At 42.7% G+C, this 16,626-nt stretch overlaps 1 long non-coding RNA gene across 3 annotated transcripts in view; it reads left to right on the forward strand.

Moving 5' to 3' along the window:
* The first annotated feature begins 4,197 nt into the window (after nt 1–4,197).
* LOC114556500 (uncharacterized) overlaps nt 4,198–16,626 on the forward strand; it is a 51,094-nt gene continuing 38,665 nt past the window's right edge. For 2 of the 3 annotated variants that reach the window (XR_003692692.1, XR_003692690.1), the window contains exon 1: nt 4,198–4,410. This is a non-coding gene — a long non-coding RNA (uncharacterized LOC114556500). Of the gene's footprint in view, nt 4,411–4,950; nt 5,197–16,626 lie in introns of those variants that run through there. The other variant, XR_003692691.1, reaches the window with a different exon arrangement.

A 16,626-nucleotide genomic window follows, 5' to 3' on the forward strand; every position in this document is an offset into this window, starting at 1 on the left:
TCTCTGGTTCACCCCAAAAAAGATAAAACCTTACAGTTCTATCACAAAATGTATTCCATAAGTATTTCACCATGTCAGTGCAATTTAGACAAGTCCAATGGATTCATAGACCCAGAAAACATGGGGTTAGATACCAAGATTACTTGGCTAGGTCCAATAATGAAGGAGTTAGGATATTTTGAGGGCTTCCTGTCCATCTTGGACGGCATCTTGAAAATTACACTTTTATAGTGGTCAAACTTTGGTAAACTTTTAGTATGTTATTAAGGACACCTAATACTACAAAAAACAGCTGAGAAACCTTTTGTTAGAAGGGTTAGAGGGTTAGGTGTTTTTTTTTCAATTTAAGGGAAGTGAGATGCACCTGTAGTTAGATGCTATGCTGTTGATATCTGCCCTGCAAAAAAATAAAGCTTGAAATTGAAAATTTAAGTTTTGGTCAAAACTTGGAAAAAATAAAACCATGTATTTGAACTAAAAATAAGTGTACCAATTTTTCTTTCAGTTTGAATAAAATATAGATTCAATTCTGGAATTATTTTGAATAAATTATAAATTTTCATTTTTCACTTTTATATTTGTTTTCAGTTTCACATTTCATGTTTTCAGATTCAAGTTATTTTTTTTACGGCTTCAAATCTTTTTTTTACGGCTTCAAATCTTTTTTTTTCGGTTTCAGATCTGTTTTTCACTTTCAGATATTTTTTTTTCGGTTTGAGACTTTTGGCCCTGATTTGGCGTGGGGGCGTGGCTTCAACTCAGAGGGGCGTGGCATTATGAGTGACAGCCTATCAAAGAAGGCAGAAGACTCCTCTGTCATGTTGACTTCAGGAAATGGTGTTACTGTGAGAACTATGACTGAATGCTTTCTATCCACTATATACATGTGATTTTTACTTAAACTGATGCCAGTGACAAAGTTCCATTTAAAAAAAAATTTTTGGACAACAAATGGTACCAATTACATTATAAGAGCAATAAACTGTGCCAGATTGTGCAGTTCAGCAGGAACAATGACTTCTCCCACTTCCATGTATGACTTATAGCACCACAGTATTCACTGGCACCAGCCCACAGGTAGGACATGTGAAAGATATTAGCATTTTTGAATAGATACTTTTGCGACGTTATCCCCTCAGTGGCATTTTTTTTGTGATTAACACATAAAAAGGAAAATAGGTGGACAGCTGGACAAAGCTGGCAATCAAGCATCGCTAGCACTAAAGTTAGCATTAACTAACGTTAGCTTCACACTAGCTGGTGTTTTTACACTAATTTCAGTGTCCAGCTCAAGTTTTTTTTTTACTTTAACGTGTATTGGTCTTTGTTAACCTCGGTTTGTCAGAATGACCATAACTTGACACTGGCTGCAGTGAAGAAGGTCTCCTTTTATAGAGTAGACAAATATGACTTTACATTAATGCTCTGGCCTGATAAATTACGTTTTACACTATAACGTTACATGTAACAGCATGACAGTTATGCCTTACAAAATATGCCAAGTGGGCAAACTTTGAAGGCTTCTACCACAGCCTAACTTAAGTATCAGAATACACTAACTTGTCTTTTTTGTATTTGTATGTCTTACTGTCTGTTTTCTGGACCGTGTGTGTCCGTAATAAAAGCTTTGATTGATTGATTGATTAACAAAGCGGACCAGGACAAGTTATGTTGTTTAAACTAACCATGAAAAGGTAACACTAGCAATGTTAGTTATCTATAATGTTTTACATTTATAAGGCTGTACGGCTGCAGGCAGCCACTGTCGAGTTATGGTCATTCTGACAAACAGAGGTTAACAAAGACCACTACACGTTAAAGTCAAAAAACTTGAGCTGGACACTAAAATTGGTGTAAAAACACCAGCTAGTGTGAAGCTAACGTTAGTTAATGCTAACTTTTGTGCTAGCGATGCTTCATTTCCAGCTGTCCACCTATTTTCCCTTTATGTGTTAATGACAAAAAAAATGCCACTGCGGGGATAATGTCCCAAAGTATCCATTCAAAAAGGCTAATATCTTTCACATGTCTTACCTGTGGGCTGCGCCAGCAGGTTGCCTTGGCGGAGCGGACGCTATGCTGACTGCCGAGTGAATACTGTGGTGCTACATTCAATGTCATACATGGAAGTGGGAGAAGTCATTGTTCCTGCCGAACTGCACAATCAGTTTATTGCTCTTATAGTGTAATTGGTACCATGTGTTGTCCAATACAATTTTTTAAATGGAACTTTGTCACTTGCATCAGTTTATTAAGTAAACATCACATGTATATAGTGGATAGAAAGCATTCAGTCATAGTTCTCACAGTAACACCATTTCCTGAAGTCAACATGACAGAGGAGTCTTCTGCCTTCGTTGTTAGGCTGTCACTCATAATACCACGCCCATCTGAGTTGAAGCCACGCCCCCCCAAAATCAAAATATCTGAAAGAAAAAAAAACAGAAGTGAAAACAGATCTGAAAAAAAAAAAGATTTGAAACCGAAAAAAAAAAAAGATTTGAAGGCGTAAAAAAAATAAGTTTTGAATCTGAAAACATGAAATGTGGAACTGAAAACAAATATTAAAGTGAAAAATGAAAATTTATAATTTATTCAAAATAATTCCAGAATTTAATCTATATTTTATTCAAACTGAAAGAAAAATTGGTACACTTATTTTAAGTTTGAATACATGGTTTTATTTTTTCCAAGTTTTGACCAAAACTTAAATTTTCAATTTCAAGCTTTATTTTTTCAACTATATATATTTTTTTCAAATGAACAAAACATTTGGCCCTGATTTAGCTCCATACAAACCTACACAGGCGTTTTCAGTTATTCTGGCAGAACCTCTGCTCCGGTTGAAGTTGGGTCAAGCTATGCCATGCAAGGCCACCAGACTCCATGTACTAATGAGAATCAAAAAGATGTAATTTGTCCTGGCCTACCAGGTACAGCAACGCTAACAGGTGAGCGTGGGAGATGTCAGGCTCGTTCGAGATTAGCCAGGTCTGCGCAGAATCGAGCACCGGCGTTCGCCACCCAATGCGTGCCGGTTAGATTTGTGTACGACTTGATCCCGACTTGCCCTGACGTCATGCACACAAGAGCAACGATAACCTCACGATATCAAGGCGGCCGCAGGTTTGAGACGCAGGCAGCGCAGATGTTTTCCACCAACTGCAAGACCCAGGCGGACCCAAGGCATGATGGGAAACGCCTGGCTCTCAGCTGATCTAACAGCTGATTGGTTCAGAATCGACTCAACATGATGAAGTTTTATATATAGACTTTTTTTTATAGTTTTTGAATTGGAGGGATTTTAGTTGCTATTTGTCTGATAGTTATGTTGAGAAGTCAGAGAGACTAAATCTGTTCAGATTATGGATCATGTACAGTCGCAGATCGCATGTAGAGCATTTTGACAGCTACTCTGTCTTAAGAAAAACAACTGAAGACTGTGTACAAGCTGATGGGTCTGATAACATTTTATTAAATGGGAATCGGACCTAACAGGATGTGAGTGTTTCTGTGACTTCCTGTTCAGCCTGAAGGCTGCTGGAAACGGCTGGAAACTGTCCGACTTTACCGCGGCTTTTTGTCACCGGGCCCGGTTGTTGCCACCCGCTGCTCGTCCACTTTACAGGCGAGGCGCTGTTCATCTCGAACGAGCCTATCGATAAAGCACTGCGGGCCACGCCCACACTGTCCTGAGAGGAGGTCTAATCAGGCACAATTAAAAACACCTGTGTGGGTTTACCACAAGTGGTGACATGAAACTTGACTTGGCCTGTTGTGCTTATACATCTCTAAACAAAAGTAATTTGTTCCAACGCAGCAGTTTCTCAACACTGAGTCCAATGTAACCTGTCACATTGTGTGACCTGATCAGGAAATTCTGTTGTAGTACCTGCAAAAGTTTTTTGAATGGTCAAAAACTTTATTTTGATTGCTGTGCACCAAACATGGTGACTCCCTTTGGTAGTTGTTCCTACAAATTGTTACACAAATAGGTCACATTTATATGGAACCTTCATTTTTTTTCAATAAAGGGTCACAGTTTAGATAACAATGATACAGCACCCACATGTCAACATGTTATTTAAAAAAATATTTTTTTATTGTTGACACAAGTGTCACATAATCTGATTGGTCACAAAAGGCCTGCTATTCAAAGTCTCAGTACCCTGTCCTCTGTTTTGCTCTGTTGCCATTGCTCATGTAGCATTTACTGAGCAAGCTAGCTTGCTAACATTATGTTTGTATCGCTTCAGGACTTCGTTGAGGAAATGGTTGTATTTGAACCAATCTCCCTGCTGCAATTGCCACCACTCAGCGACCCAGTTTGCCTGTAATTTCTCATATCAGCTTTGGGCCTAAAACACCGCCTCCAACTGGAAGTTGGAGTTTGCTGTTGCTCCTGTCAAGGTATGAATTAGCATTTTTGTGATTTGATATCTTGGCTGTGTTTTGCCTGTTTTTGTGTGCTTTGCTGCACATACTTGCCATTTGTTGGGCTAACGTTAGCTGCTAATTGTTGCTGCTAAATGCTGTTATATCTGCATTAGCTTTGGGTGACTGTCTTGTAACGTTAGTGGCTGAGCTTAGTTTTATTTGGGTCCTTGTTTGACAGTACATTGTAATAGTTCAAATATAGCATTGTAATATTAAAGTATTGTTTGGTGTTTTGGGCTTGCTAGAATTTGGTTTTGTGGCTTGTTTCACCATTTCGTTGTCATGTTGTTGTGGGATTTTAGCTGTGGTCATTCAGTTTGATTATCTGGCTGAGATCAGTGATTAATTGCATTGAACATGAGTTTGATTTTCTTTTTTGGAATTTTGCCTACATTTCCATGTTGAGGTAGAGATATTTTTAGGGAAATGTCAAGTGTTGTCATATTAATTTCAGCCATATTGCCCAACCTTACATTGAGTGTTTTCCACTGAGTTTGTTTTATGGTATATTTTCCTCTTGGTTGTTGCCTCTTAGCTCATTGTGGGTCTGTCTAGTAGATTCCATTATTGTAAACTGTTTTATGGATGTAAACATACTAATTGTCTTGCACACACCCCATTTACATAATTTCCTGTAATATGGGCTTCATGGTAAGCACAACATCGGTTTACTTAAAGCCAGAATAGGAGTTTTCCTGTTTGGGACTGCAACAATAATTCCTATAGGGACCCCAGGGATCACTTCTTCACTTCAACAAGGTAAGAATTTTGCTTTTTGTGCTAAATACTATGCCAAGTCTCTGTTCCGTCTGTGTTTATTTGCTTGACTACTGTATAGGAGGCTGGTTTTTCATTGCTCTCACTGATCTGCTCTGCTAATTTCTGCTGTTATCTGCCATCTTGATCTATAAATTTGCAATGGTAGTAATTATTGATTGGTCTCTTTTAGTAGCTGAGCATATTTAGTGTTTTGCTTGTTGTCTGCCGTATGCTTTGTTGAATATGATACAGATGTGTTTGAGTATTGTGTATTATGGGCTGTACTGGTTTTGTTGCATATTTCACTCAAGGTTGTTGCTGTTGTTTTGAGGGTGTTGCTTTTGACTCACTGCAAACATGTCTCTAGAGGATTGGCTCCTATGCTGCTGCACTGCTGCTGTAATTTAGTTCTGCTGTAACACGTTTGTAAATACTTCTTGCTAACACTTCATATATCATAGCATTTCATGCACCTCATGTTTTAAAACTCAACATTTTTGAACGTAAACTGTATCCAGTATCCAGTTCTGAGGCAGTATTAGGCACTATGACAAAGTCAAGCAGTGTACTCTTAAATGCTTAAATCTGAACTGTTAGGCTATTTGTTTAATTTAGATTGGAGATCTGCACCTGACACTATTGCCATGGACTTGACTTGATTTGGGACTCTGCTTTTATACTTGAAACTTGACCTTACTAAAACTGGCATGGAACAATTTTGTAATCAGAAAACTGTCTATCTTTAATAATAAAAAAAAACTGTACCGTACCTTTACTAAAATTTCAAGGTCTTGAACCAGTTTCTTGATTTAAACACAAAAGTGCAAGTGCAGTTTGACGTAGACATTTTGCCAATTACCACAGCACCTGTATGGCTGTACCCTACTTCCTCAGAGCAGAAGTTATTTCTTCACCTTGCTCAAGTTGTGGAATTCCCTCCCTTTACATGTTCAATTAGCTCTCACCATCAAGTGGGTAAATACAGGCTAATAACCCACTTGATTTCTCTGGCTCTCTATGCATTTTAGATATGTCAAGTCAATATGTGCTTTTCGTCATTTGCTAATTTCTGTACACCCCCCTCCCCTGTTTAGGGTTGAACTATAGGGCCTTGTCTAACAACCCAAACCAGACAACAGATCCTCTCTGTCGCACATCTTCAGTAGTTCACAAAAAAGGGATGTCCGAATCACTCGAGGATTACTTTCTTAAACTGACCATTAAAATTACAGAAGACTATTTGTTTTCTATCATGCCTCAGATAAACAGAAGATGGCACAAATCAGTGTTTACAGGAACACTGTCGTCCTGACGATGAGCCATAATCACATTTAGGCCACTGTGTTATCTGTCTGTTTCGACTTGTTCCTCTTGACTTGCGCTCCTCTCACTCAAGCTGTTATCAGTCAAGGCTTGACAGCGGCTCTCTGTTTCCAGGCCTTGTACGTTTCTTTGTCAGTTCACATCTCAGCATTCGGACAAGCTGCTATCGGACAAGGGTGCTTCCCAGCCATTACTTCCACCTGTGTGACAACAGGCGGTCTTATCTGCTCTAGTGATGTGAGCCTAGCTGAGTTGCTGATTAATAGACATGGGGTCATGTCACCTCTCTCTCTCAGTCTCTCTCTCACCATCTCATTCACCCTGTTGGTCACACAGTGAATAAGATTGGAGCAGGCAGGTTGAACCAGACCAAAAAAAATGATTATTACAAGGCCATTTGAAGGTGATAAGCGTGAATAAATGTTTTTAAAACTACTCTCTCCTGGGAACACACACACACACACACACACACACACACACACACACACACACACACAGACTTTCCCTCTGTTTTTAATTAAAAGCCTGAGTGACAACATGGCCTATTTCTTCCATGGCTGTTTCAAATTGAGAGAGAGATAAGACTTATATTTAGGAGGCCTTATCAAAACTCATCTATTTACTGCTGGGTAATTTTCCTTTTCTCGCCTTACAAGAAAATGTAGACAGAAAAATCCTCCAGGTTTCAAATCCCCAAAGCAAAACTGTGTCTATGTCCCCTTCTCTATCCCCCATGCCTTTCTGGCCCTGCTACACGGTGTATGAAAGTGAGCCATGGAGACAATGGATTTCACTTGTGTCCTAACGCGCTTTCCATCTAAGCTGCTACATTGAGTCAATATCCTACCAGCCCGATGAATGATTAACATGGCTGTTTTTCGCAGTGTTCTGGTGTAGGGCCAGATCTCTAAACATTGTCATCTCTGAGCCCAGATCCACAGGATGCATAATGACAGACCAACATTAAAGCCCTAACAATACCAAAGAATCAGTTTCTCCTTGGTCTATTTTTGCTTCCGAGTAAGGAGTCACTTGATCCTGCCTCCTTCCTGACAGTTTGTCCACTGGATATCATTTTGTGTATTTGTGTAAGCCTTTGAGATTTGCATTAAAAAGAAAAAAAGGTAAAGCACTTTACACTCCGAACCAACAGAAGATATAACCAGCTTGGAAACATTTATGCTTGGCTTTGATTAGTTTGGCTTGGTTTGTGTCTGGTTTGTCTCAAGGCATGGCTTAATCAAAAGATGTACAACCCATATTGCTTTAGAATATATTATGCAATGCTGTTCGTACAGTGTGGTAGATGACTGAAGTGCATTTGTAAGCAAATGAGTTGCATTGTTTTTGGTTTAGACCAGGGGTCGGCAACCTTTTTGATATGAAGTGCCCTTTTCTAAATTTCTTGTTTATTAGTGTGCCATACAAGCCCCCGGCTGAGCGCCGCTGTGTTGGAGTTTACCCCGGTGGACGAGAGGGTCGCCTCCCTACGCCTGCGGGTTGTGGGGGGGAAAACTCTGACTGTTGTTTGTGCATATGCACCAAACAGGAGTTCGGAGTATTCGGCCTTCTTGGAGACCTTGACTGGAGTCCTGCATGGGGCTCCAGTGGGGGACTCCATTGTTCTGCTGGGGGACTTCAACGCACACGTGGGCAATGATGGAGACACCTGGAGAGGCGTGATTGGGAGGAACGGCCTCCCTGATCTAAACCAGAGTGGGTGTTTGTTGTTGGACTTCTGTGCTAGTCATGGATTGTCTATAACGAACACCATGTTCGAACATAGGGATGCTCATAAGTGTACCTGGTACCAGAGCACCCTAGGTCAAGGTCAATGATCGATTTCATAATCGTTTCATCTGATCTGAGGCCGTATGTTTTGGACACTCGGGTGAAGAGAGGGGCAGAGCTGTCAACCGATCACCATCTGGTGGTGAGTTGGGTCAGGGGTGGGGAAGACTCTGGACAGACCTGGTAAGCCCAAACGTGTAGTGCGGGTAAATTGGGAACGTCTGGAGGAGGCCCCTGTCCGACAGACTTTCAACTCACACCTCCGGGCGGAGCTTTTCGTGCATCCCTGTGGAGGCTGGGGGCATTGAACCCGAGTGGACAATGTTCAAAGTTTCCATTGCTGAAGCTGCGGCGAGGAGCTGTGGTCTTAGGATCTTAGGTGCCTCAAGGGGCGGTAACCCACGAACACCGTGGTGGACACCAGTGGTCAGGGAAGCCGTCCGACTGAAGAAGGAGTCCTTCCGGGATATGTTATCTCGGAGGACTCCGGAGGCAGTTGCAGGGTACCGAAGGGGCCGAAGGGCTGCAGCCTCTGCCGTGAAAGAGGCAAAGCAGCGGGTGTGGGAGAAGTTTGGAGAAGACATGGAGAAGGACTTTCGGTCGGCACCAAAGTGTTTCTGGAAAACTGTTCGCCACCTCAGGAGGGGGAAGCGGGGAACCATCCAAGCTGTGTACAGTAAGGATGGGACACTGTTGACCTCCACTGAGGAGGTAATAGGGGCGGTGGAGGGAGCACTTTGAGGAACTCCTGAATCCGACTAATACGCCCTCTATGTTAGAGGCAGAGCTGGAGGATAACGGGGATTGTCGCCGATTTCCCAGGCGGAAGTCACTGATGTAGTCAAACAACTACACAGTGGCAAAGCCCCGGGATTGATGAGATCCGTCCAGAAATGCTCAAGGCTCTGGGTGTGGAGGGGCTGTCCTGGTTGACACGCCTCTTCAACATTGCGTGGAAGTCTGGGACGGTGCCAAAGGAGTGGCAGACTGGGGTGGTGGTTCCTCTTTTTAAAAAGGGGGACCAGAGGGTGTGTGCCAATTATAGGGGTATCACACTTCTCAGCCTCCCTGGTAAAGTCTACTCCAAGGTGCTGGAAAGGAGGGTTCGGCCGATAGTCGAACCTCGGGTTGAGGAGGAACAATGCGGATTCCGTCCTGGTCGTGGAACAACGGACCAGCTCTTCACTCTCGCAAGGATCCTGGAGGGAGCCTGGGAGTATGCCCAACCGGTCTACATGTGTTTTGTGGATTTGGAGAAGGCGTATGACCGGGTCCCCGGGAGATACTGTGGGAGGTGCTGCTGGGAGTATGGGGTGAGGGGTCTCTACTCAGGGCCATCCAATCTCTGTATGACCAAAGTGAGAGCTGTGTCCGGGTTCTCGGTAGTAAGTCGGACTCGTTTCAGGTGAGGGTTGGCCTCCGCCAGGGCTGCGCTTTGTCACCAATCCTGTTTGTAATATTTATGGACAGGATATCGAGGCGTAGTCGGGGTGGGGAGGGGTTGCAGTTTGGTGGGCTGGGGATCTCATCGCTGCTCTTTGCAGATGATGTGGTCCTGATGGCATCATCGGCCTGCGACCTTCAGCACTCACTGGATCGGTTCGCAACCGAGTGTGAAGCGGTTGGGATGAGGATCAGCACCTCTAAATCGGAGGCCATGGTTCTCAGCAGGAAACCGATGGAATGCCTTCTCCAGGTAGGGAATGAGTCCTTACCCCAAGTGAAGGAGTTCAAGTACCTTGGGGTTTTGTTCGCGAGTGAGGGACAATGGAGCGGGAGATTGGTCGGAGAATCGGGCGCAGCGGGTGCGGTATTGCATTCAATCTATCGCACCGCCAGGACGAAAAGAGAGCTGAGCCAGAAGGCAAAGCTCTCGATCTACCGGTCAGTTTTCGTTCCTACCCTCACCTATGGTCATGAAGGCTGGGTCATGACCGAAAGAACGAGATCCAGGGTACAAGCGGCGAAATGGGTTTCCTCAGGAGGGTGGCTGGCGTCTCCCTTAGAGATAGGGTGAGAAGCTCAGTCATCCGTGAGGAGCTCGGAGTAGAGCCGCTGCTCCTTTGCGTCGAAAGGAGCCAGTTGAGGTGGTTCGGGCATCTGGTAAGGATGCCCCCTGGGCGCCTCCCTAGGGAGGTGTTCCAGGCACGTCCAGCTGGGAGGAGGCCTCGGGGAAGACCCAGGACTAGGTGGAGGGATTATATCTCCAACCTGGCCTGGGAACGCCTCGGGATCCCCCAGTCGGAGCTGGTTAATGTTGCTCGGGAAAGGGAAGTTTGGGGTCCCCTGCTGGAGCTGCTCCCCCCGCGACCCGACACCGGATAAGCGGACGAAGATGGATGGATGGATGGATAGTGTGCCATGTCAACATTAAGTTTAATTATGACATCACATCAAAAATGTAATATCCATGAACAACATTTGATAAAATTTATTTCCCATAATCAGGACATTGTAATTATATCTGGAGTATGATACAAGGCTGCCATCCACATCTGAGTGGAAATCATTAACCTTACCAACATTACACCAGTCTTGTTTATCATCTTAAACTTCACTCCGTTATAATGGCAGTAAATGTCAAAACAGGAGAATTAAGAGTAACAAACAGAAATATGAGAACTATACAATAATGCTGCCATGCTTATGAAACATCCACATCTGAGTTGAAATCATTAATCTTGTCAGAAATACTTAATACTTGTATTTTTTACAGATTTTATATGCACGGTTCTCATTTTGCATACTGCTTGCAATGATATTCCCTCATTTCAAAAAAGGTTGCAATGGCAGCAAATGCCACAAGGGGAGAATGCAGCCATGCAAACATCCACATCTGAGATGAAAAAAGAGACTGGGACAGAGTCATATGTGCTACATTTAACAGATGCCTACCAGTCAATGTGATCCCTGGCCCTGCTTTTTTTTGCTGAGCTCCATCTTGGGTTCTTACTTAGTCACTTTAAGTTGAACACAAGCTTCGGAGTGGTCAGTTGTCAAACAACTGCACGCTCTTCATATGCTCTTCATATCTGCTCACAGAGATCTGTTGATCCGAAGATTGTCAGCAAAGCCACTGCAATGTTCCTGAGACAGCAAAACTTGTCTGGTACAAAATGGAGTTTAACACTCGATGTTCGGGCAACAAAAAATTTCAAGACCTAAAGTGCACACAGCACGGCCCCTCTTAAACACAAAACCCCACTCTTCTGTCCATTAGGGCTGGAATGCCCGAACATTAACTTTAGCTTTCTTAGCTAGCGGGCCTGCCATTGCCGACATACCGCTACCGAGCCCGCTCCACCAGCAGCGTTACTATAGTAGCCTACTAGCCAATCAGAGCAGAGGCAGATTAGAGTGGGTCTTTGCTGCATGTGGATGTGGATAGTTTTTATACAGTCTATGGTGGGGATACAAATCAATCAAACTACCGTAAATAACAGGTTGCGCAACTGTGAACGTTGTAACTTGGCATGCGGATGAGAGAGTGCTTCAGCATTTCAACTATGATTTCAACACTTCAATAACTCTCTTGTACACATATCGTCAGTTTGCCATTGGTTAAGGTACCGCGTGCCCATGGTAGCATGCGTGCCTAAGGTTGCGACCCCTGATTTAGACCCTGCAAAGGGGCAACCTGTGATACTAAAGCACTTGTCAGAAAGCCAGCCCCTCTCTGAGTGGCTTCTGTTAATGTGAGACGTGTGCGTAGTCCCCAATATCAGTCTGTCTCTATTAATGCTGGATGGTTGCACAGATGGACTTGATCTTGGACGATATGCATGTAGCATGAGTCTGGAAGACTTTTCACTACATGAAAGGAAATCTTAAAATCTGAATGTAAGAAACTTTTCAGTTTTAGCCATTTCTCGTTCCATAACTTGACTTTTGGATATTGTATTTTGATATTGGCATCTTTGCAGTCTATCACAGAGTTGACGTGATGACAATGAACACGTCATAGTACGTACGACGGAAGTTGGTGAGGGCTCAGTCCGCAAGTTTTATTGTCTTTTTTTACGTTTCTTTGTACATTTGTAGTTTGTGTGACGTTTAGATTGTGTGTGGGTTAAGCTCTGCAAAGAGATTATATTATACATTAAACCAAACATCTCAGCAGAAATGATGTGCAATAACTAACGTAAATCAAATATTGAAAGAAGAAATGCACATACAGGAGGTGCACACAACATTGCCAGGGTCAAAGGGAGGAAGGCAGCATATAGCCTCTAGTTAAGGTGAAATGATTGCTTCTTCTGTCCTCCGTGCTTCAGGTGTGACCTCTTGATGGGATCTTCTGACATCTTTTTTTTTATAATCTGGTAATTCTAGTAATTTACTCATTTATCAGTTTATATTCCACATCAGATTTTCTTTCTCACACAACATTCCCTACTTCTGTGACTCAGACATCTTTGCTCAGTTATAGTGCTGCTATACTGATGCTTGGTGTCCTTGAGGTTCTGTCCATTTCTCCTACCTCCCTGCCTTTTCCAAACTCTGTCCCCCTTTCCTCCCTCCTCACAGTGGGAAGATTTTCTAATATCCATTACTTCCACTAGGGTCAGTGCAATCCCACTGGGTCCGCCAAAGACTTGGCAGGTGCCGATAAGGGCCTTGCTCCAGACACTGTAATAACTTAACAAATCCCTCCATGACCCAGAATCCCCTTCACCAGCGGGGCATCCCACTGTTTTCCATAAAGCCATTAAAATCTACCTGGTGTCATATTGGGAGAGGCGGGCGTGGGGTTGCAGTGCACTCCATGCCCTGCACATCTCAAAGCCTTTCTGTTAATACAAAAAAACCAACAGTAAACTATAAATAGAAGAAGGCAACATTACGATTCAACACCTGCTGTCAGCATGTTGTTGGGACAGAATCGGTTCATGGACTTTGGATTGCGTGTCAGTGTACGTCTATGTGCTATATAAATACGTCTGATTCGCCCAGGCGCAGTGGGCATGCAGTTTAACTTGTTCTCTTGTTCTCTGTCTGTCATACTTTTCATTTTCTTTCATCCATTCCTTCACTCTATTCTGTCTTCACTCACACACACAGGGGGTCATTTTGGCTGGGCCTCCTGCAGCTCTTATCCAATAATGATACCCGCTTCACTGGGTATCAGACCACAGCTCCACCCATTTCCTTTCCTCCTCCTAACACCCAGCTTTCATCCTGCCAATCATGCTTTAGCAGCATTGAAGTGGCAATAGTGTTAATGATTCATTTCCCTTGTAATCCCCGCTCAGGCTGATAAGCTCATGACGCCTGGCGTTATTTGCAGCTGTTTTCCATTGTTTGCGGTGTTAAATTAAGCCTCAACGATCCATCCGTTGAGCCTCTGTGAGCAGAGGAAAAACCCATAGGCATGAGCTGCTCTAATAGATTAACTAGCCATACTGCAAAAAGAAGGTGAAAACGTCTGATATCAGTGCTGTTTCTAGATATAATACTTTTCTCAGAGATGGAGGTAGAGGAGGTTTGATATAATTATGGATCAAGCTCAGGCCCAAAACAGAGGCAGCCTCTCTTTTGCAGGAATGCCCTGATCACATTCACACAGATGCACACATTCATACCTGGAAGCTGCCCAGTACAACCACAGTCTGATCTGCTGGCCACTGAGCAGCTCTACTGGAGCGGTTGGAGGTTCAGGGCCTTGCTCAAGGGCACCTCAGCGGGGGTAATGAGGGAGGGACAAGTGCTGCTCTTTCACTTTCAGGACAGACGCACAACAGGGTTTCCGCCATGTACACATAGCAGCGGCGCATCGCCGCTCCTTCAGCTGTTTATGAAAAGTCATAAAGTCGTAATTACACGACTCTGCAGAGCCGTCTGCTCTACTGAGCTCAAGCGAACTGTCATCCGCTCTCTCTCTCCCCTTTTAGGGTGAGCAACTGGAACCGTGACAGGACGTCATCACTCGTGAAGTCATGGCAACCAAATAAACAACAGGACGAGTACGTTCAATATGTTCAGAAAGCACTGATAGGCCTACACAAGCTGAAATGGTTTCAAAAAGTGTAACCGTGTTTATTGTATTACAAAAATATAGGCAATAGGCTTGTAAAAAGTATTGAAAACTGGCTACTGAAACACCGGCCCGCTGTAGGCTGTCCGTAGGGTAAGAACTTGAACCAGAGATGTCTGACCTTGAGATCCAGGAAGATTTATTTACAACTCAAACATGAAGTTAACTATGTTAAAGTTGTATTTGACGTTACATGTGAAGTTGGATGTGGTTCTGAAATATAAGCAAATAATAATGCACATTTAATAAGCATCTGACTTACTATGAACATTATTTACCAAAATATTATAGCCACCAGTATATAACAAGAAGCAATACTAAGAATTACATTAATTTCTCTGTAATAATTAACATAAATGTAACATATTGCTCAGTAACACAAACTGAGAATAAGCCACATCTATTACAGCACACATATCCATAATGGAGTAAACAGTGCAGCTTTAATAGCTAAGCACGTGGCTCCACAGCGCTAGACTGTTTACTGGCGATTGCATGTTGCTAGCAAATTGCCCTAACACAACCTGAATATCAACACGTAGCTGCCTAAGTAATAAACAATCTGCACATCTATCAACTATGCAATAAGAAACACAGCAATATTATCAAGGCGATAATAATTTATATCTCTCTCACTCCAAATAAATGTCACGTCGTAACACGGGCTAAACTTATCCACATCGTAGCAGAACACTTATTGAAATCTGAATAAATGTAGCTTTAACTTTTACACAGATAACAAGGCAGTAAAACCCATGACAGTTAAGCAAGCTACTGAATAGTTTAAACTTACGTTCTGGGCTACACACATGACTTCAACAAGTCAGAAATGGGGAAAGGAATGATAAAGAAAAAGTCACTTTACAGCTGCTGCATTCTGTCCCCTTCTCCTGTCTGAGAGCGAGTGATTGGCAGGAGATCAAAGCGCTCAGGACTCTCATCACTGATTGGTCAATCATCTCAGGAGAGAGAGCAAGGGCGTTTCCCAATCTGTGTTCTTCTATTGACTTGTGTTCTTGTGTCCCTGTGAAACGTCATCTCGTGTTGCCAAAGTACTGTCCCAATACACAAGTTCGCATTTCGCCAAGAACCGTTAAAATTCCCGGATGTATTCTTGACACGCCCATTTACCGAGGATACATCGGTTGGTAACTTGTATGAACTTCGCAGCACCTGTATCCCAACATTCATTTCGGCATTCAGTGATGGTTGGATTTCCAGTACATAGACAGCCCAAAAACGGGACAATTTTAACAATTTTCGCCATCTTATTCATCACTAAATTCACTTCTGACAACATTTTAGGCGAGAAATGAACGGTTTAGATTTCGAATATAGGTAGTCTTGCGAACATCTTTACCGAATTGACAATTTGCTCCAAAGTTTTCGGAGTTTTTGGAGCTCCATAAAATGACGCGGCCGCCGGCGCTCGGACAGTCACAATCGGAGATCCCGCTGTAGGACCCCGGAGGTCTTTTAGACCGGTTCCGTAAATTTATTTTGCCGTTTTGGATCGTTTGTGTAAAATATCACAACACATGTGGTCTTTTCGGAGTTAAACTCAACAAGCACACACACACACACACACACACACACACACACACACACACACACACACACACACACACACACACACACACACACACACACACAGGAGAGCTACTTATACCAGATAGACTGTATATTATTAGTCTATGAGATACACGTTTTCTTTTCGGTGTATTTGTTTTCTGATTTATTAGAAGTTGAGTTTCAGTCTTTATGATAAATGAACAGTTGTACATAAAGTGGTAACCTGCTATGACATGTTATGTAGACTAAAGGGGAGACACCAACCTTTATAATTTGAATTTCTAATTTCCATCTCCCTGGGCATATACAGTGCACTACAATAATATAGAAATGATAATTCCACATAACACTAATAGGAACACATAGGACAAACCAGTGCATATGCCTATTTATTTGTTTAATTTAAACTTACTTAAACTTATATGCTAATAATAGTAGGGATCGCGTTCCACTCTTTTGAATAAGTAAGGGGTTTTTGAGCTAAACCATAAACAATAAAATTAAAGCTCAATTAGCTTAATTTTTCAATATTATTGCAATAGTTGTAGCATTATGATGTTTTCTTGTCCGGAGATTTTTTTAATACAAAGTGGTTATATTGTTGTGGTTTTTATTTCTAGCTGGTATTTTGGAGCCTTGCAGGTAGCCTCTGTGCTGGAGGTGTTGAGCAATAACAGGAAGAACGCATCATCTCAAACTGTTAACAGTGT

The sequence above is a fragment of the Perca flavescens genome, chromosome 6, assembly GCF_004354835.1.
Source record: "Perca flavescens isolate YP-PL-M2 chromosome 6, PFLA_1.0, whole genome shotgun sequence".
NCBI classification, from domain to species: domain Eukaryota; kingdom Metazoa; phylum Chordata; class Actinopteri; order Perciformes; family Percidae; genus Perca; species Perca flavescens.